Source organism: Gallus gallus, chromosome 5 (assembly GCF_016699485.2).
Source record: "Gallus gallus isolate bGalGal1 chromosome 5, bGalGal1.mat.broiler.GRCg7b, whole genome shotgun sequence".
Lineage (NCBI taxonomy): Eukaryota > Metazoa > Chordata > Aves > Galliformes > Phasianidae > Gallus > Gallus gallus.
The window spans coordinates 52,196,507-52,216,675 of record NC_052536.1 but is presented as its reverse complement, the minus strand read 5'-3'; the positions used below and the strand labels follow the sequence as shown (position 1 = coordinate 52,216,675).

Sequence of the window (20,169 nt, the reverse complement as noted above, 5' to 3'; positions counted from 1 at the left end):
ATTAAATTTTGAGTTTCACCACCACGTTCTCTACGTTGTCTTGCTTGTGTCCTTCTGCTGGTAATGCTCCCCCCCAGTGCAGTGCCTGGGGCTGCGGGGCTCAGTCCTGGCCTTAAGGGATGCTTTGGCTTAGCATCTGCCCCTGATGTGTTTTGGTTGACTTCTCAGAAGATGTCACAACCTGAGAAAAATTAGCTTGGAAAAGAGGAGGCTCTGAGGAGACCTCATTGAGGCCTTCCAGTACCTGAAGGCTTACACGCAGGAGAGGGACCGACTTGTTACGCAGTCTGATAGCAATAGGACAAGGGGGAGTGGCTTTAAATTAAAAGAGAGGAGATTTATCATAGATGTTAGGTAAGAAATTCTTTACTCAGGGGGCGGTGAGGCCCTGGCATTGCTGCCCAGAGATGTGGGTGCCCCATCCCTAGAGGTGCCCAAAGCCATGGATGGGGCTCTGGGCAGCCTGAGCTGGGGAATGGCAGTCCTGCTATGGCAGGAGGCTGGCGCTAGGTGATCTTTAAGGTCCCCTCCAACATGAGGCATTCTGTGATTCTATAATTATATGAAAAATCTCCTTTATTACGAGGGAGATTATTCAGGATGCTTTCTACAGCCCCATGTTTGGCATCTCATTTAAACACAATGAGTTGCCTGGTACTTTCTTGGCTCTGATTGAAGTCAGATTCCCATAAGGGGTAAAATAAGAGCAGAAGCCTAATTGACTAACTTTTGGTAAAGTTATTTCAGAGAAACAGCATTGGCAGCTGCAGGCTTCGTCCCTTCCTGGGTGCTTGGTCTGGGTGTGCAAGGGCAGCGAGCGCTGTGCAATATGCTTGGCCCGACGCTGCCTCTTCCATGTAGTTATTAACTCTGCGAGCATCTGGCAGAACCTGTCTGTTCTTTTCTTGGGAATAGGAAGAGAAGAAGCCCCACATCCAGGATTACTGCTAATGACAACCCTTTATTTTCAGTTGTGTTGCCCAGGCAGGTGCTGAGTGCCGTACTGCTGTGCTGCTGCTAACCCAGCTGCAAATCGGAGCGCCCATGATGCTTGTTCTACATTTGCTATGGCTTATGATTTATTTTTATAAACTCAAAGCAGACATTTTTTTTTTAATGCACAGTACTTTTAGTTTATTTTATATTATGAGACTGGTGTTTGCGGAGGGGAAGAGGGTGAACTCAGTTTTTCCAGATTACTTAGATCAATCCAGAACTGCATGAGACAAAACTCAATTTGAGTAATCCAAGGGATGCTCGAGTGTCTGAAAAACCTTGAAAGTGATATTTCTATTATGTTTCTAGCTATCCTTTATACCAAATAGACTCAAGTGGTCGTTCATTAATTCAAGAATGTATGCATCTCTATACCCTTGATTCACTGTGTATAGAAGCGAGTTGTTTCAGAACCTCTTTCGTTAGGAAAAATAACATTGCAACAATAGTTTAAGAGATTTGGAAGTGGGTATCTGAGAGGTCCTTTGATTGTAGGGGGCGCAGTGGGGACTGCTGGGCTGCCAGGCATCTGCAAGGATACCCATGGGCAAGCTCTTCATGATGAAGCAGAGCTGCTCAGGAGGGAGAAGTCCTCATGTCTGGCAGATGTGAGGCTTTTGAAAGTCTTTTCTGAACCAACTTTAGTATGTATTCTCCTTACAAATTGGTCCTTTGAGATGAGATCTTAAGAGTGTTTTTATATTCTTTAATTTTTCCACCATTAATTTTTATTTTTTCAGTATTGCCTTCAGCTCTTTGTCTAATTTACCTTTGATAGGCTGTTTTTTCCCTCTCTGCTTTGAAGTCTATTACATGGCTTGGAATTCATATGTATTACTCAAAGTGAGATATTAAACTTTATTTCTCATCTTACGCAGTGCTTCAGGCCTTCTTTTCTTATGTGACAAACGTACTAGCACAAATTTCCCAACAGAGACAAAATTCCTTGCAGAAGATACTGGGAGCTCATGTTGAGATGGTAGTTGGGAGTTTCTTCTGTAGCGTGACGATTTTTGGTTGGCATTTCGGTGTTTCCTCCCGAAGCACTCTCTTGTTGGCTGTGGGATTATCCACTTCTGATTCCTGGGTATGAATGTGCATGTGAGAGCCTTCCCATGCGGGCGCATCATGGAATCACAGAATGGCCTGGGTTGAAAAGGACCACAATGATCATTGAGTTTCAACCCCCCGGCCATGTGCAGGGTCACCAACCAGCAGACCAGGCTGCCCAGAGCCACATCCAGCCCGGCCTTGCGTCACAGTTTGAATCTTCTGCACTTGGTAAATACGTTCTCCAGCCGCTCCAACATAACTGTTTTTTTATGTGATTCCTGCTTTGAGAAATTCTGTGGAGTGTAATTGGATGTATGTTTGTGCTTTGCTGTGGTATATAATCATTTAAATCAAAGGTTAATCAAAATGATTAGCCATTTTAAACAGGAAAACGGTGACATTTGATAAGTACCACCACTTAAAATAAATCTTGCAAGTATTTTCCAGTCTTGTAACTTTAGAGGGACACGTTTATGCAAATTATTGTTAGCATTTTATTTACAAAAAAAACAAAGCCAAGAAGAAATGAATTCAGCCCTTCCGAGCCTCTGCTCTTCAGTTCATGCATCTGCGATGCCGAAGGTGGCTGTCTGGGGGAGAGCTTTACCAAGGGCCTTGGAAGGAGCTGACATGCATTTGCTTGCTTGTTCACAGTAAGTTTGAGGAGTTGATTTAGTGAAGCCCATCAGAACATTGTAGCCTGGCTGGAGGTGCAGGTTTCTGCTCTTCATGTGGGCTGAGAAGCTTTTTGTAAGGAGATAAACCGGAGGCGAGAGGTGGGGAGAAACTCATCAGGCCCAACGTTTTGTAAAGTGAACGTGTGTGCTAAAATCTGTGAGCGCTCAGATCAGATGACCTCAGTCCTTCCCTCCTCGCTAAGTGAGAACAAGGGAGGAGAAATGCGTTTCTTCTGCGTACACCACTCAGTTGTGCGTATGCAGAGCTGGGCAGCAGCCACCGAGACACCTGGGAGAGAGGAGCCAGCAGAAGGGCGTTCCTCTGCCTCCAACTCTTCACACTGAGATGGGACGGAAGGAAAGGGAAAGATTCTTGTAAAACTTCCCAAACCTCTCCATCCAGCAGCTGGGAGTGTTTGTCAGGACTTGATGTTTACTCTAGTTACTCCAGCTGTTTAGTAGATCAGTTCCATAAACGTTCTGCAGTCATTTGCTTTAGAGTACTGGAATTTAAAATACTAAAATTTCAGTACTGCAACAAAGCTGTCTGTATTCTTCTCTCTGTAAAATATAATCGGAGACAAAAGCCCCTGGTATGGCTCAGTGGTAGGAGAAATGGCATTAAAAAGCTTTCTCAATGTGAACCAATTTATGTAAGTTCAGCGATGCTGCAAATCATCTCTAGTTGTACATCATTCATTAAGAGCATTCAAATTTTATAGTACAGACTTTTAATGTTGTCAGAATTTGGCTCAGTGTAAGCGTAAGGGAATATGGTCTGTTGCCACCGCGGAGGAGTATTCCTGAGCTGTTTAATCTTACGAGATACTTGGAGAACCTTATAAATATAAACCCTTCAAGACAGGGTGAAGACACACGTAGAGCTGTGTGAGCGTTTCAGCCGTAACAAGTTTCTGCCAAATCCAGTGCTTGGCTCCTTTTACCCACAGTAATTAGAAAGCCTTCAATTTAAAACTAAAAAGGCATTGATCTGGCTGACCTTGTGGCCCAGACCCAGGTCAAGGCTCCTTCTTTTCACAGCAGCCTTGTTGTTTGTTTAATATAAATTGGATATTGCTTTTCCGCCTCCCGCTCGAAAATGGTCTCCTTGTTGGATGCCAGGGGAGGTCAGCTGGGCAGTGCAAAAACGCAGATGGATTTCTCTGACTGTCTGAAGTAATTTCATCTTCCATCGAAGACCAAGGAGGAGCAATTTTAGCCCAGAACATAATTTTGCATGAAACTTGTATTGTGAGCTCCTTGTTTGTGTATATTCTCATTTTCGGGTTTATTAGAAGAAAGCGCTCTATGATTCTCTTCTTCCAAATTGGACTTGGTATGTCTAACAGGAGGCTTAATATAAATATGTATGCACACTTTAATAGTGTCTTAGCAGTAGTTGTATGTGATCTGGGGGAGGAGGGCGGTGGGAAGAAGCAAGGAAAGACGAAGTGCTGTCCAAACCTAAAGGTGCATGTTCTGCTGTCACAGCCAAGAGTGTTTGGGTGCTGTGAAATGCTCACATCATTAGTCTGTAGATTTTTATGCTTTCTTTTTTATTTTATGAATGGAAAACGGTTGATTTCTGAATTTATATTTCTCTTGATTCTGGTCCAGCAGGGTCTGTTCGTTGATCTTCACAGTATGTATTTGCTCATTTCCTTAATGTAAGACAAGGGAAGAGTATGGCTGATGTGCTTTACATTTGCCAATGAGGTTGAGTTTTCAGTGGGTATTTATTAAGTACTTCAAAGAAACGGGACAAAACAAGTAAAAAGTTGCCTTGTTCTCAGTAGGATAGACCATATGTTATTCTTCAATATTGATACCCAAACCTGGAGAGCAGCTACAGGAAGCATTTTATTTCTTCATGTTTGTGTACATTACCAGGCTGGGTGACTGGCAATCATATGTGGCTGTGATTGCTGTTCTTTCACCACAGCTGGATAAAATATTGGAAAGTTATGGCAGTTTGTTGTAAAACTTGAGGTACTGTGTTGCTGACAGAATATTTAGCAGAATCTGCATAATTAGTTTTAAATTGGCCACTGTACTGTAACTCAGTCATTTATGTAAGTGCTGTTCCATTACCCAGTGATGTTGCTGGTGTGCTGACTGATTTCAGTTTTACCTTGTTGCATTTATTGCTAAAAATAGGATGAAACACATTGAGATGACTTCTAAATGTGTTCTTGGAAGATATATACAGCAAATCCTGTTGTTGAATTTCCAATTGATTCTAAGACAGAAGTTCCTGCCCAGCATTTCCATCCTCCTCCAGCAATGGACTGAACGAACTGATTGCTGAGTTCAGCATCTGCAGCAACCGAGCTAACTTCCCCACCCTCTCTGCCAAAACTGGAGATGTTTCTTTTCAAGCAGGGCTGTAATAGCTGGCAGGGAAAGGATGCGTTGAGGGACATGCGGTGTGAACAGATCTGGAATCTGTATTGATACCTGAAGTTGAATATTCAAGCATAGGAAGAACCTTGGACACAGCGCTCTGAGGTCCCATTCAGGATAGAAGTGCTGGGCATACATTAATAGTCTGCCGTCTCTGTAGTCAGAAACTGTTTTAAATGTGGTGTTTATGTGAAAGATATATATTTACAGCGTAGTTGTCTTTTAAAAGTTATCTATTTAATCTGAGCGTTTGGGGAACTGAATTATGAAGGAACAGCGTACAGATTTGGAAGGAGAATGAAATGGCTGGAGTTTTTATTTTATAAGGTTATCTTTGCTTGACTAGAGTGGTGGTGTGATGACTTTAATAGAAAAATAGTGTTGTGTACTTCTGCATGGATTTTATCATGCAGCAGTAAAGAAACAGATAACTTGGAATCCTAACTAAAACACTGAGCAACACAGTCATCAGATTGCAGTTCAATCAATCGGCTGATGAATTAATAGCAGAGATTAAAATCAGTGGAGAATCAAGTGATTAGATGGAGAGAAGCAAAGCAGAAATCAGGGTGTTCTAGGATGTGGGACTGGTTATTGCAGGGCAGGAAGGTCAGATACGCAATGAGCATCACCTGCTGCCCAGCTCCTGGAGGCTGCAGGAGGGCCCTTCCAGTTATTGAGTTGAAAAGTCACTCCATGGGTTAATTTTTTGTCTAAGAACACTATTTAGGTGATGTTGATTTAGACACTTGCTCTTTTTCTATTTATTTTCTGCCAAATGAACTGTGTGCAAGCACTCTTTATTAAGCAATACTGGCTTCAAAAATGATCGGCAAATATAGCACATCTTAAACATGTTTGCACTTCATTCATACCTTTTAAAATATTGCAGAAAAAAAGGAAGATGGGAACGAAGTGGAAGAAAATTTAACTCTTTGTGCAGGTTTTTTGTGGAGCATTTCAGGTAGGAGAACACTCTGGGTTGCTCATGTTGCTGTCTGATGCCTCCTGTAGACTTCTTATGGGCATTCCTTCATCAGGCTGTGCCCTCTGCAGCCTCTCCTCCTCTTCCTCCAGGCAATGTTTGCGACATTAGGATCATTAAAGTCTCTCAGTCATGTGCCATATGTTTATTGCTGATGTGTTTATTTACGATGCAGGCTCTGCCTCTTCAAATCCTCTAAACGCATTGGTGAAGTATGACCTTTCTTTTCCTATGACCTGGTCCAGTCCAAATAATGTTTTTACCTTTGGATAATCTGGAACATAAAATCTGACATTAAGACCCAATAATTTTTATATGACTTATATTTAAAATCAGAACATGCTGTACTCCTAAACCATAAGAGAGGACTTGATGAAAAAGCTTCAGTCTCATCATAGGAGATATTCTGAATACAGAGACGGTCTGATGTTATACTGACATGGTTTAGTGGGGAAGTATTGGTAGGTGGATGATGGGACTGGATGATCTTGGAGGTCTTTTCCAACCCTGATGATTCTATGACTCTATATGACTTAAATTTCCTTAAATTCCTGTAGACACAGAAGCTACTTTTCATCTGTGGAGCCATATTTTCATTTTCCTGTTATTTTTTTAAAATATTCTTGTTTCTTTTCACCAGGACAGAGTTGGGGAAGTGAAGAAATTTGCTTTAACTGGGTTAAGAAAGTGTCCTTAAAAACAGTGCTTCATAGAATCCATTTAAGATTGTATTGATGTATCTCATCTGACCAGTGTGGTGGTATGTATAGATGCTTTGTGAACATTCTTGATCTTATGGCATAACGTATAGCAAGAATTACAAAACTATTTTATACAGCCAAAATGTAGTTATCAGTTTTGATCTGCATATGACATTTCCATACGGTTTTCTTCCTTCTGAATGCTTTTGATGAGCTACTGGTCAGAAATCGTTGATATTTTACAGCTCAGATAGTCTGTGCCATACATCTCATGAACGTAAGCCTGATTCATGAGCACTAAAAGCATGAAATGACTGCTCAGTTCTGTTCAGGATGGAAGAGGCCAGGCTCCTCTTGGTGGTATGTAACAACAGGACAAGGAGTAATGGCCTAAAACTTGCACATAGGAAGTTCCATACTAACATGTGAAAGCACTTCTTTATGGTAAGGGTGATGGAGCACTGGAACAGCCTGTCCAGAGAGGTTATGGGGTCTGCTATGGAGATATTCAAGTCCTGTCTGGACGCCTACCTGTGTGACCTATTGCAGGAACCTGCTTTAGCGGGGGGGGGTAGGACTCAATGACCTTTTGAGGACCCTTCCAACCCCTGTGATTCTGTTACACTACACAAACAGAGGATGGAGGAAAAGAAATGTCTAATCAAGGGTTTTAAACCGTTAGGTTTGTGCTTATTTTTTTTCCTGTAACTAATGAAGTGAGTCCTATGTGAAGTGAGTTGAGTATAAGCCGCAAGAAATCATGAATTTTATATAATGTAAAGTAACTTACTAGCAAGTGACTTACTAGCTACAGAGCTCTGGGTTGAAAGGTGCCTGTTTTATACAAACAAATCTCATCTTGCTGACCTTTGCAGACCCTGGTTGCCCCTCTGTCTATCCAACCTGAAGAGATCGGAAAGCCCTTCACATCAAAAGAGATCCATAGACACAGTTGTCTTCGAGGGTCCCATTGTGCTTTGGGGTGATTTATCAGGAGGCAGCAGCCTGCCTGCTCCGGAGCCTTCACCCGCTGGCACCAACAACACAGAGCAGCACCGCTGCTGTCATTCGATGCAGGCATTCAGTCTGCAGCCTCTGCCTGCTCCAAACAATGCCCATCTCCTGCGTGATGGATGGGGAGCCCGACCCCCTGAGTCATCTGCCCAAGGCTGGATGGAGGGCTGGCTGCTTTTCTTGGATCAATATTTTCAGGTGCTTCCTGTGTTCTCATCAGGGGTAGATAAAACTCATAGTTTGTGCGTCTTTCAGCACATGGTGATCTTTTGTTTCTGGACTTAATATATATATATGCATATAAATATATTCACACACATACATGCATTATATATATATATATACACGTGTGAATACAGATAAAAAAGACAAGTTTTACCGAAAAGGTCCCTTAAATAGCTGTTAGAGGAAGAAGCAGTTTTTTCTGCATTTATTTCTACCTCATTAGGAGCATTGGCAGAAAACATTTCTAAGATCCAGTGATTGCTAGGCTGCAGTTTTTCTGTTAGCTTTGGGTTGCGATTTGAGATTATTCCTTAGAACATAAGCAGGTCTTAAATTAGGGAATTCTGAGATCCGAGGCCTGGAGTGAGTTTGCAGTAGTATATAGTGACTATTTTGTTGCAGTGTTGGTAGCTAAGAGATATTAAGCACAGCATTATATTAGCTTTTCAGTGAGGAGCAGAGACTAGAAAACTCAAGTTCATGGTTCCGCATTTGCTGATAGGATTTGCAACTCAGGGAAACCCAGATTGAAGATGTTTTTTGCAGAGAGCTTACTAGAGGCCAACTTCAGTAACAGATGCATTTTTGTCTAAATTACTTTCCCTCTCTTTTCAATCTCAGTATCTGTTGATTTCATTTTAAAGCCCATTTTAAAGCAAATGAAACCAAGATTTTTTTTCTATTACGGTAATCCATACTTCCAATATCCTTCATCTCTACGGCCCGTAGTTTTAAGAGCTGTGGGAGACATACTGGGGCTGGGGGTACCCATACTGGGCTCCAGTTTCAGGCCATTGTAAAGGTAGGTAACGATTTTCAGGCTGTTATAGAAGATGTAACTTACAGTCAAGCAGGCTCCAGAGCACAGCGGAGCTCCTCTCTCCTGTATGCTGCTCCACTTCACAGCTTTGGAGAGATCTGGCCAGCTTCCAATTTAAACTGTCTTAATAAGGTAAATCTGAAATGATTTAAACGCTCTTAATTTACCACCGTAACTCGAGGGTCAAAGTCACAGGAGCTGTGGAAGCGCTGATATTTAAGGGTGTTTTTAAAGAGGAATTTAAACATAGCTGCTTTAATAAGGTCATTAAGATGAGGTAGGGAAGGTTTTAGATAAGTGATTTCAATCACTCCAACTTTTTATTCGTGAATCACCTTAAGATTTTCTGCATTGTAACATATGTAGGGCTGGCTTTTATCCCACTGCCCTCGGTGGACTCTGGTTCACGCTGTCTGGAGGTGGAGCTGTGTGTTTTGGTATGTGTGCAAGGAGCTGTGAGAGTCAGCCCCTAACCAGGCACATCGATGGACGAGTGCATGCTCTCAGGCTTTGTGCACGCTCTTGGAAGGAAATGGTAAAACAATCCACTTAAGAACACCTGAATTCTTGCCAACGGGTGTTAGAGCTGTCCCTGATAACTTACTGAGCATGCTCTCCGTGCCTATTGCTACAGATATTTTCTCTTCCTTTCTTTGGTGCAGTAATTTTGGGGACAGCCTTGTGTTTAACGGCGTCACCTTTCTTTAGCTTGTGTCAGCTATCTGTCAGTGTTACTTATGCTGTTTTTGTTTTGCTGAGGCTCACAGGTGCCGTTTGGACTTCAGTCTCTCTCAAAATGCAGGAAATGATTCGCACAGAGAGGAGAAAGTTGTGTTTTTCTTAGAACTTCAAAAGCACAAAATGAAGCTGAAATAGGAAAATCGAGAAGTGATTCAGAAACACTGAAAGGTGCAGACTGACTAAACTGCAGGGAACGATCACATATCAGCTGTTTGGTCTCCTGAAGATCGATACTGTGAGACTAATCTATGATGCTGTGGCAGTCTATAATCTCTCTAACGTATTATCTTTCAGAGTATTATTACTGGACTAAAAATGGGTAGTTTTAAATTTTGAAGGTATTGGAATACTCATCCTGGTGTTCATTATTTCATAAAATGGAGCAAGGGTGTTCTCTGTGTGCATGGAGTACAGTGCTCTTTCAAAATGATATTGAAGGGTGATGGTGTTGTTTGAGCAATCCTGTCCAGTATGGTTATGCTTGGATGGACCCCCCTCAAGAAAAAAAGAGCTTGGAGAGAGCAAAATGTGGTTGGTTCATATCTGGTGCTTGGTCATTATAAAGGTCTCATCCCTGTTTTCTGAGTGATAAAGAAGTAGAGCATCTGCATCATCACAGCTGTGCTCAGCGAGAGCCACAAAAACCACTTGAAAGTTTTTGTGATGGCTTCTGGTCTTTGTAAGTTGGAGTTTGGGGGTTTATAATTTGGTGAAGAGGGAGCAACATTTTTAGTAATAGATGTATTACTGTGCTGACAGACAAGTTATGAAGTTTGGGCTAATGATAGTTTCCCGTGTCTCCATACGTGGATTTGAAATGACTTGTTTGCTCTTATGCTGTAGTAACTTTTTTTTTTCGTTTATTCTTTTTCCTTTCAAGCAACTGAATGCCATATTGCCTCTAAACTGGGAAAATATTAAATTTCCCTAGCCTAAGAGTCTTGTTTTTCCAATTATATTTCAAAACACTGATGGACACATAGTCAATGAAGGCAAAAAGACACCGAGGATGGACTTGGAAGTTGGTTAAAAATACAGACAGAAAACAGCCTGTCCCATGAGCTGTGTAACCATCAAAGTTTAGCTTCTACCAATTGCACCATTTTTCCCTTGGTCATTCCCTTTCTCCTCTCGAGCAACACCTCCATCTCTGCTCTGTGAGCCTTTCCTGCATGCTGAGCCAGGGTTTTTTTGGTGTGACGTAGCTAAAGCCCAGCTGGGACCTGTGTGGTATCAGCTAGATGATCATGACAGTCCTTTTCAACCCCGGCCATTCTATGATTCTGTGATTCATTACTTTCTCCCTTGAATAGGGATATCTTTGGGTCTCTTCTTCCCGTTTATACTTTCCACAAAGGGCATGTTACATTTTGGGATCCCTGGATGGGTGGAAGGGTGGGAGTGAAGTGAATGACTGCTGGATGCACTGTCAGCATCTCCTATACAATTATCTTTGCTGTGCAGTGGAGAGTGCACCTCGCAGGTTGCCCATGAGTGGGTTTCTATGCCTCTGATTTAAGAGGATTTTTAAAGTTGACGTGTGTTTGTGTGTGTGTGCGTGTGTTTTGGCTGAGTTACTATCTAAATAGCTTCCAACAGTTAAAAACTGTTGCTCTTTTGAGCAATTTTCTCTGTGAATCCGAGATCACAGCACTCCTAGGGAAAAAATAATCTTTAAGTCTCAAAATGCGTGTGTTGAAGTTGCCCAGTATTGGCAATGAATACGTAGGTGGGAAAAATAATCTTTAAGCCTCAAAATGCCTGTGTTAAAGTTGCCGAGTATTGGCAATGAATACGTAGGCATGATGCATTTCATCAGCTTTGCTTGTAGCTAACCAAAGGGAGTTTGTCATAACATGAGTCGCTTATTGATGACACAGTCATCTGTGATTGATTAAAAGTGGCAGATTTATTTCAGCTTCAACTCTTTCCATTAGCATTCCTATCGACCATCTGGCAGTGGAAAACCTTACTTGTGAGACAGACTAAGATCTTGTTAAAAAAAAAAAATTACAAGATTTCTTTAGGCCTTTTCTGCCAATGTCCTGATGGGCTGGAAAGTTGTCAGCTTTAGTTTCCTGACAGTTCTTCTTGTTTGAGAGTGTTGTGACATGCTGGGTCACCTGTGATTTGTTTTCAGTGACTTTAATGTTCTTAAATTTTTGCTTTGATCCCAGCAAATATCGAGTTAGTGGTTGTATTGGGGTGGGCTTTTTTGTTATGGTTAGGGTGAAAAGGAGCATGTACTACTTAGGTGGGAGGAAAAGGGCAAACAACTTTTTCAGAATGGTCCCTGTGGAAAGCCAGAACTTCCCCTTGGTGATGAAAATGCCATATAATAATCAAAATCATCTGACTATGCTTAAAAACACTTCCAAAATCATGCATAGATTATGCACCAAGGAGGGATGCTTTAGGGACACAAATTCAAAATGAATTGTGGTGTTCCAAAATGTGGAATTGCCTCCATGTCTGTTAAGTGCTAGATAGATGGTATGAGAGCAACACCTGTCATCCAAAGGATGGTGAAACCTCAGGACATTTACTAGAGCCCCTGCAACTGAACTGTGGATTACATCACAGTCTGAAGTGCAGCTGCTGCTCTGGCCCCACCATCCCCTGATGAGCAATAGTGTATCAGGGCTATCTTTGGTAAACAACTTTATGTGGCTTTTCTGCTTCAGTGTTTGGCACTTGGATCTGTAATGCTGTCTGTGTCTTCCCACTGACAGCATCCCCTGCTTCCCACAAACGTAGTAAAGGCTTGAAATCTTGTTGGTAGGACCCCTTACATCTAGATTTTATAGAGGACGTTGTAAAGATTAATTTTATCAGTGTGTTGCAGAGAGGTGAGTTATGGATAGAGAAAACGCATTCTGCATGGTTTTCCCTGCGTTTGCAGGGTTTGGTTGTAACAGTGCTTTGAAGTCTTTGTTAAATGTATTTCTGGGCAGATGTGGGAGGTGGGAGTGGAAAGGAATCCTTCCATTTCTCAGAGTGTGATAGATTTCTGTCTGGGATCTCCAGCTTGACCTTGCTGACTGTAAATATTTTAAACGGTTCCATGGATATTTCAAGCCCGTGGCTTGTTGAGGCGTAATGCAGGAGAGACTTCCCTCTAAATGGGCTCCTCGTGGCACTTCGACTCACAGAAACACTGAAGCAAGGGAAAGTGTTAAAATATATGCATGAAGGTCAAAGCAGCACATCTTATTAGGAGATTACCGGCAGTAGTTCTCTTGAATAATCTCCTAACAATTTATTTTCAATTTTGTATACGATTTTGCAAATTGTGTTGAGGCAGCACTGAGGTTACATAGCTGCTAGTTACTTGCATAATATTTAGCATTAAAAAGGGGATGAATCCCTTCTGGTTTTATTTTCTGTCATTAGTAATGTTTATGCTGAGAGAGTATGCAATTTCTGCAAATGAGATGTTTTTTGGACAGTTAGCAGGGATTATCTGAAACACATAAATAATGTATAGTGTAATTCATTTGAAGGTCTGTGTTAGCCTTTTTTGGTCTAAAGCAGAAGAATATTGGAGTAAAAATGGGGAGGAAATTTATTCAGCCACTTGAAGACTGAATATGGAGAATTAAGGCTTGTTTGTTTAAAGTATTTCTCAAAAAGTGCTTCTCTTGCCTATTACTTTAGTTGTGCCATCGTATCTGTGGAAGATCATTATCATATTCTTTAATAAGGGCACGTATCAAAGCACGTATCAAAGTTGGAAGCAACTTACTTCCAACCATCCATAAACTATTTGATATAACACTTTGCAGAGCTGCTAATAGACACCATCCTTCTCTCAGAGAGTTTCTTAAAATTACTCACCTATGGGTTTATTTGTCCTACTTACTAAATTTTCTTTTAGAAACAATGCCTTTTGGCAGCCCCCGTTGTACTCATACTGATTTTTGGATAACTGACCAGACTTACTCACAACACCATCTCAGTGCACTCTTTGAGACCACTTGCCAGTTGTCTGCTTGAACACCATCTGCTCCTGGCAGAAGTTACCTTTGAATACCTAACAAAACAGGTCATGGGAAAAAAAAAATCTTCCAGGAGCTAATGATGTTAGCATACCCTGCTTCTCCACTCCGTTACCCTTTTCCGCACAGCACTTCAGGAAACTTGCACTGTTTAGACAGATTCTCTTACCCCATGTTCTTTCCTTTGAGGAGTACCAATATCTGCCCAAGCAAACAGTGAGAATGGTGCTAGCTTTCAAGAAGATGCTTAGTGGAAAGCTTGAACAGCGTGTGAAACCCAGTCCTACTTCATAATGACACAGAAAACTGTGCTAATGAAATCTGCAGGAGACAATAAAGTGAGTCATACAGCAAAGAACACTGAAAACAGCCATGCAAAACAGTGCCGCTAAGAAAAAAATATAACTGAGAGCAGGAAATAAAAAGAGCATCTTGGAAAAAATCCAGGCTAATGCATCCAAAGAAATATAATCTGAAATGCAGACATACATGGGAGCACAAGCTGTAAAAGCCATGAGGCTGAAAGAGACAGAGAGATAGCGGGCTGCAAATTAGATATGAGGCTGTACAAAAGGACCAATTTGGGCCACGTGTTGGAGAAGCACCACGTGACAGATTAGGGAGGCATTAGGCCTTTCTTGGAGAACCATTCATTTCTGCGGATGAGAGAATTGGAGTCATTAGGGTGATTTCAGCAAGAAATAAAATGGTGATGGTCTGGAGGAAATGCTGAAATGCAGATGCATGGTTTCATGATAGGAACTTACATACAGGTGAACACTACAGACATTTAAAGCAAAGACGAGTGGAACAACAGCATATGGCATGGCAGAAGTAGGTTGAAACCAGGGAAAGGGCTGATTTCGGTGGAACAGCAGATGGTGGTGGTCAGGTTGAGTGCTGTGTTTGAAGATAGCACAGTCAAAATACAGGTTGAGGGGCAAATACAGAAGAGATATGAGATCTGTGTCTTGCTTGAGCTACATGTGATTAAACCAAGTCTGAACTTCATCCTTGAGGGATTCATAGGCTTGAAAAGAAACAGGTTAGTTGTTGTGGGCTGTAGGTGACCCTGTCTGAGCAGGGCGTTGTACCACATGGCCTCCAGAGGCCCCTTCCAACCTCAGCCATTCTGTGATTGTGATTTTGTGATGGTGAAGCATTTATGTGATCCCATGGGTCCGCTGCAGCTGGAGGTGAGCTTAAATACACCGTGGCAATGCAGAGGGTGCTGTACGGCCTACGCACTGCTGGGCGTTCGTCATGCCAGGCCCTGGGAAGGGAGGGCACTGGGCTGCTGCATGCAGCTGCAGCAATGGCTCCATTTCATATTCATGTGTGGGAGTCAGCACCTTCAGCCCTTCATTTTTTTCAGCTGATAAGTCAAGTAGAAGTGTGAAAATTTAAAAGCATCTTAAAAGAAACTTGTAAATGACAGGAGCCGGTTTGTGTCTCCTGCGGGAGATCAGCTCTCGCCCACTCTGCCATGTGGGAAGGCTGCAGCAGCCTCTGCACAAGGGAGTTCTGAGAGGGGACCTGTTGCCTTTCTCCATCAGTGCTTCTGTTGACCCTGTTTGACTGAATTTAGTCTTAAATAAACCAACCTCCAGGTAATAATTTCTCCACTCCAGTTGCCTTTCTCGGTTACATTTTTCCATTTTAAGTAGGAACAATTGATTTGGTGAGTTTTCTTCAATGCAGCAAGTGGAAAGTAAAACCAAAATCTGACTTACTGTGATCCTGGCGGCACTTCAGTTGCTCATCTAGTAAGGGCTATGTGAAAACAGGTTCTTTACTTGCTAATATCAAGAGTGGTCCATCTTGCTGTTTGTTAAAACTGCATTTCCCGAAGGCTGATCACTCAAACTCCCTTTTCTAACATTAGCATTGATTCTCTTGCAGCCGAATGATAAAGTTGCTTATTTCTCAGTCGTTTTAAATGTGCAAGCCTGTCTCTAAGCATGGCTGACAGCTTATCAGCTCAGCAGTACTGCTGGCTAATGCCGTATGTTTGGTAAAGGTTTGCAGACAACCTTGAGAGTTTACGGATATTGGCTTATGTTTCCATCTCTATTTTACCACATGGTTTAAGTTAGGAATTTTGCAAATCCTGGTAAATTTAGAGTGAAGAGAGGGTCTGTGAATACACCAGCCCTGCCTCCTCCCACAAAATGGCCTCTTCCTAGCAGAGGGTCTGTGGATGGGGGGAACATGCAGACCTTCCCTTTAGCAGCAGATCTGTGGGTGCAACTGAGCCTAGAGTTTAATTTATGACTGACTTACTGAAATGGAAAGGAAATAAAAGAGCCTCCAAAACAGCACTTTTAATAGCCCAGTGTTTTTTTGGTGTTTTTTTTTTTTTTCCCCTTTCAAATGTTTTTGTTCTATTACAGCTGACACCAGTCAAGGAGAGAGGAAGCTCTTTAATGCAAACAAAACAGTAGTGCTCTAACAAAAGTCTGTTAGCTTTATACCTCTAGGCTGATGGCCCTGACAGACTGGAGAATTTAAAAATAATATTACTCATTAGTTGTTTTTTTTTTTAATTAATCTGTTTGGTTGTATCAATCCATTTGAAGCCTGATTTTTGCTTAGGAAGAGTAAAAAATTACCTATAGCAATGAATCCATCTGTCTGTCATGCTGTTTATCTGTCTATCTATCTTTCCCCTGAAGACTTTAAAACATTGTTTTTTATTTTTATACCATTGCTGAAAATCAACTGTGACATTTCCTGTTTAGGCTGCTAAAGGTTTTGGCAGATAGAACATGGATTTTGTCTTTTGATGGTGAATTCATTTCAGCATTTATTGCAAAGTCCTCAAGTGTTTAAATGCGTAGCAATAGACAACGAGGACTCCCACTGTGCTAAACTCCACCATGTCTCTTCAGTAGTTCTGCTATTCAAAAAGAATTGGGATTTGTTTCATCTGTTTTAGTAAACGTGAGGCTTGCACACTATTTAGGTCAGAACTGAAGCCAATTTTGCATTTCAGTCTGACATCTAGAGTCTAACTTTTTAGCTCTTACTCCTAAAGACACCTACTCAACTAACAGTGTTATTCCTTTAAAAACCATGATGCTGTCATGTGTATAACGAAGGAAAAGCAAAAGCTAGCCCACAAAAACACTGGTTGTGTGAGAGAATACCCAACTTTTTTACTGGCCACGGTGAATACCAGCATTTGGGAGCTTTGGTTGTGTCCATTGGGTTGTTCTTAATACTGTTCCCACTGGTGTGAGTCTGATGGAGCTGTCTTTTGTATGAGGAGAGGATGGAGCCGGCGTCAGCCCAGCACCTCCTGCCTTATCTTGCACAAACTGTTAGGGTGATGTCTGCAGGAAACAAGTTGGTGATCGTAAGCGAAACATGCTTCTTGTGTCACCATGAGCGTTGATGACCCCAGGGTACGACTGCTGGGACAGCACTCGCTCAATGACTTCTGCGCATTGCTTTTGTAGATGGATGAGAGAAATCTGCTCCATGGTTCTCTGCACGGTGCTGCCATTTGGTAAAAATACTGCATCACGTATGCTTTTTCTGAAGCATGCACTTTCCAGTTGTGTTAGGTGAGATGAGTGGGGCATTTGAATGTTCAGACTACCTGCACAATGTCGTAATTCAGTGAGAAGATGTAGAGGCAATAAACAAATCTGGTATTGGATGGATCAACATCTTGCTCCTGTTGGTAGTTACTGGTGATACTTTTTGTCAGTTCCTGCTGGAAGTATATATTTTGTTAATGAAGAAACTAGTGGCTTATTCTTCTTTCTTGTTTATCTATCAAGATTTTCAAATAAGATCTTAAAATACAGAACCTTAGAGGTAAAAAGAGCCTTCCAGAGGCTTCAGCTCTAATTTTCCCACTGAGTCCAGCCAAAACATTACACTTCTGAACTAATGCATTCTTGCTCTAAGAATGACTGTGAAAGTTCACGTCAAAGGGCCATAAATTGCTACCAAACTGTTTTCCAAATGTAAATCTATTGTGCATGTGTTAAATTCGATTGAGTTCCTTTAGAACAGTTTACTCTAAAAAGCTTCTTCTGTAAAAAAACGCACTATGAAATGTGTTTACATTACAATATGGCAGTTACATTACATTGCATTAAATATATATATATATATGTATATATATATATGTAGTGCATCTGTTTATTTACTGTAAGTTTTTGCTAACTGACCGAGGAAAGTAGCAGAGAGATCTGTAGCCTCATGCTAAAAGCCCAAGTGTTAGTTTGCCAACTACTGACGTTCCCACGATATTTGGAGGACACAAAAAACTGAGGCGAACTGGAACGATGCTGTGATGCTGATAAAGGCAATGCAGTGTATGGAGGTTAAACAACTGAAAGGCAGACGTATTTGGAGTGAGTCTGTGCAGACTGTTGTCTCACTGGGGCCAAGCACTTCCTAGGCATTTGTTGCATATTTTAACCAAGTATAGAATGTAGGAAATCTAAACTTGACACATTCGAGGCTTATGTTTTTTTATAAAAGAAGGTGGGAGCTTGTTTTCAATTTTTAAGCTAGGCTTTTTAACTAATGCCTTTTCAAGCTCACAGAGCAAAATGAGTGTGATGATGGAAAAGAACAAAGGCAAAGTTGCTCATTAGACTTGGTTAAGGCTAAGTTGATCATTGATACAAATTTGCATTATTTTCCCTGCGTGGCATTCTGTAACAACTTTACTCTGTGTGCTTTTGTTCCAGTTGACATTTGCTTGAATGGCAAAGCAAGTTGGCAAATTTTGTGCTGCTGGTCTTTGAAGTTGTGACTTCAGCCCAAACAGCCTTCTCTTTGTGTGCAGCAGGGAGCCCTTTGGCACTGGAGAGGGATGCATGGAGCACAAAGGCTAGAAAGGATCTGTGCATGCGAAGTGCCACAATGCTCTCTAGCACTTAACTTGAAGTAGCTCAGGGCTTGTAGGAATATTGGGTTATTTTCTGTGAATTTTTCCCTTGCTATGCAAGGAGTTAAAGTTCAAAGTGCACAAGATTAACCTGAAAGTACATTTTTGATCTTCAAACAGAGCTTAGTATGCAGAAGGATTTAAGCTACGGTGGGAATTCACTGTCTCCTCTGTTCAATACAGTTGTTTTTTCATGACGCAGTTGCAGTGCAAGCTCTCTGAGGTACAAAGGAAGGAATGGGGATTTACTTGAGATGGATAAAGTTTGCTTCGTGTTTTACTCATTCTTTCTAGAGTTGTACTAAAAACTGCTTCATGTCACCACTTGTCTGAAAAGCTTGTCAGCATTCAGTGTCAAAATATAAATGATGGCTTCGGAAAGAGGGGCTTCATATCAATAAGACAGTGTATAAATATCTATTTATTGTAGGATTTGCACATTTCATGGTCAGCTGAACTCCTTTTACCGCTCATAGCCTATATCCTTGTAATTGTGATAGGAAGGTACCTTGCACAGCATGTGTGTTACTGCTCCTCAGATGACCCAGTTTGGTCATAGCTGTACATTTCCGAGGGAGCCCGGTGCTGAAGAGTAACTGTAACTGTTAGACCTTTTCAGTGTTTTCATATATACAAAGCTAAGGATGTGCATGAGCAATCCCAGGATGGAGCTGCAGCAATTTGCTTTCTAATACATGTTATGTAGCCACTGCTGGGGGGGGGGGAAGGATGCTGTGTGGCAATGGGAGCTGCTCGCCTCACTTTTACTCTGACCTTCTTGAGCAGTTGGATATTTGATGGCTGAAGAATAAAGGGCTGGGGACCACGATATCTTAAAAGGGAAGGGCCTCCCGAATTTATAAGATTGAGGTCAGCCTTCTGCCTGTGCAGGTGAGGGCTCAGTGGGAGAGGAGGCGTCGGGAGCCATCTGGAAGGGCTGTGAGGCCACGTCAGCCCCGTGTCCCTCGGGCCAGTCGGCTGACCCGCTTTTGTATGTGCCCTTTAACCCATTTTGGCAACTCCAGCAATTTCAAAGGGCAATAATTAGCAACAATCTATTTAGGCTGACCCAGCTGGTTTTGACTGAGCCAAATTAGGGACCAGTGGCCCAGGCATCCCGGAGTCCTGGGGGAATTGGCTGACATAGTCGCCAAGCCACTCTCAATGATATTTGAAAAGTCATGGTGGTCAGATGAAGTCCGTGGTGCCTGGAAAAAAGTCAGTGTCACATCCATTTTAAGAAGGGTAGCAGGGATGACCCAGGGAACTACCAACCCGCCAGCCTCACCTCTTTGCTGGGAAAGATCACGGAGCGTATCCTCCTGGAAGCTATGCTAAGGCACATGGAAGAGAGGGAGGTGATAGCCAGCATGCCTTCAGCGAAGGCAGGTCCTGCCTGACTGGCCATGTCTCTTTTTATGGTAGTGTAACTGTGTCAGTGAACAAGGGAAGAGCTGCTGATGTCATCTGTGTGGACTTCTCTAAGGCTTTTGACATGGTCCCCCATGACATCCTTCTCTCCAAACTGGAAAGATACTGATTTGATGTGTGGACTGTTTGATGAATGAGGAACTGCTTGCGAGATCATACCTGGAGGATGGTGGTCAGTGTCTAGATGGAGATCAGTGACAAGTGGTGTCCCTC

General features: G+C 42.0%; 1 protein-coding gene and 1 long non-coding RNA gene across 9 annotated transcripts in view; one reads left to right on the top strand and one right to left on the bottom strand.

Annotated features, from left to right (window-relative positions):
- Positions 1–20,169, top strand: part of BRF1 (BRF1, RNA polymerase III transcription initiation factor 90 kDa subunit) — a 163,338-nt gene that overhangs the window by 123,726 nt on the left and 19,443 nt on the right. The gene's annotated exons all lie outside the window — the stretch shown is intronic.
- Positions 5,914–9,021, bottom strand: LOC107053568. The gene is made up of 2 exons (XR_001466941.3): positions 8,899–9,021; positions 5,914–6,388 (listed from the first exon to the last, which is right to left on the bottom strand). It is a non-coding gene; the product is annotated as an uncharacterized LOC107053568 (long non-coding RNA).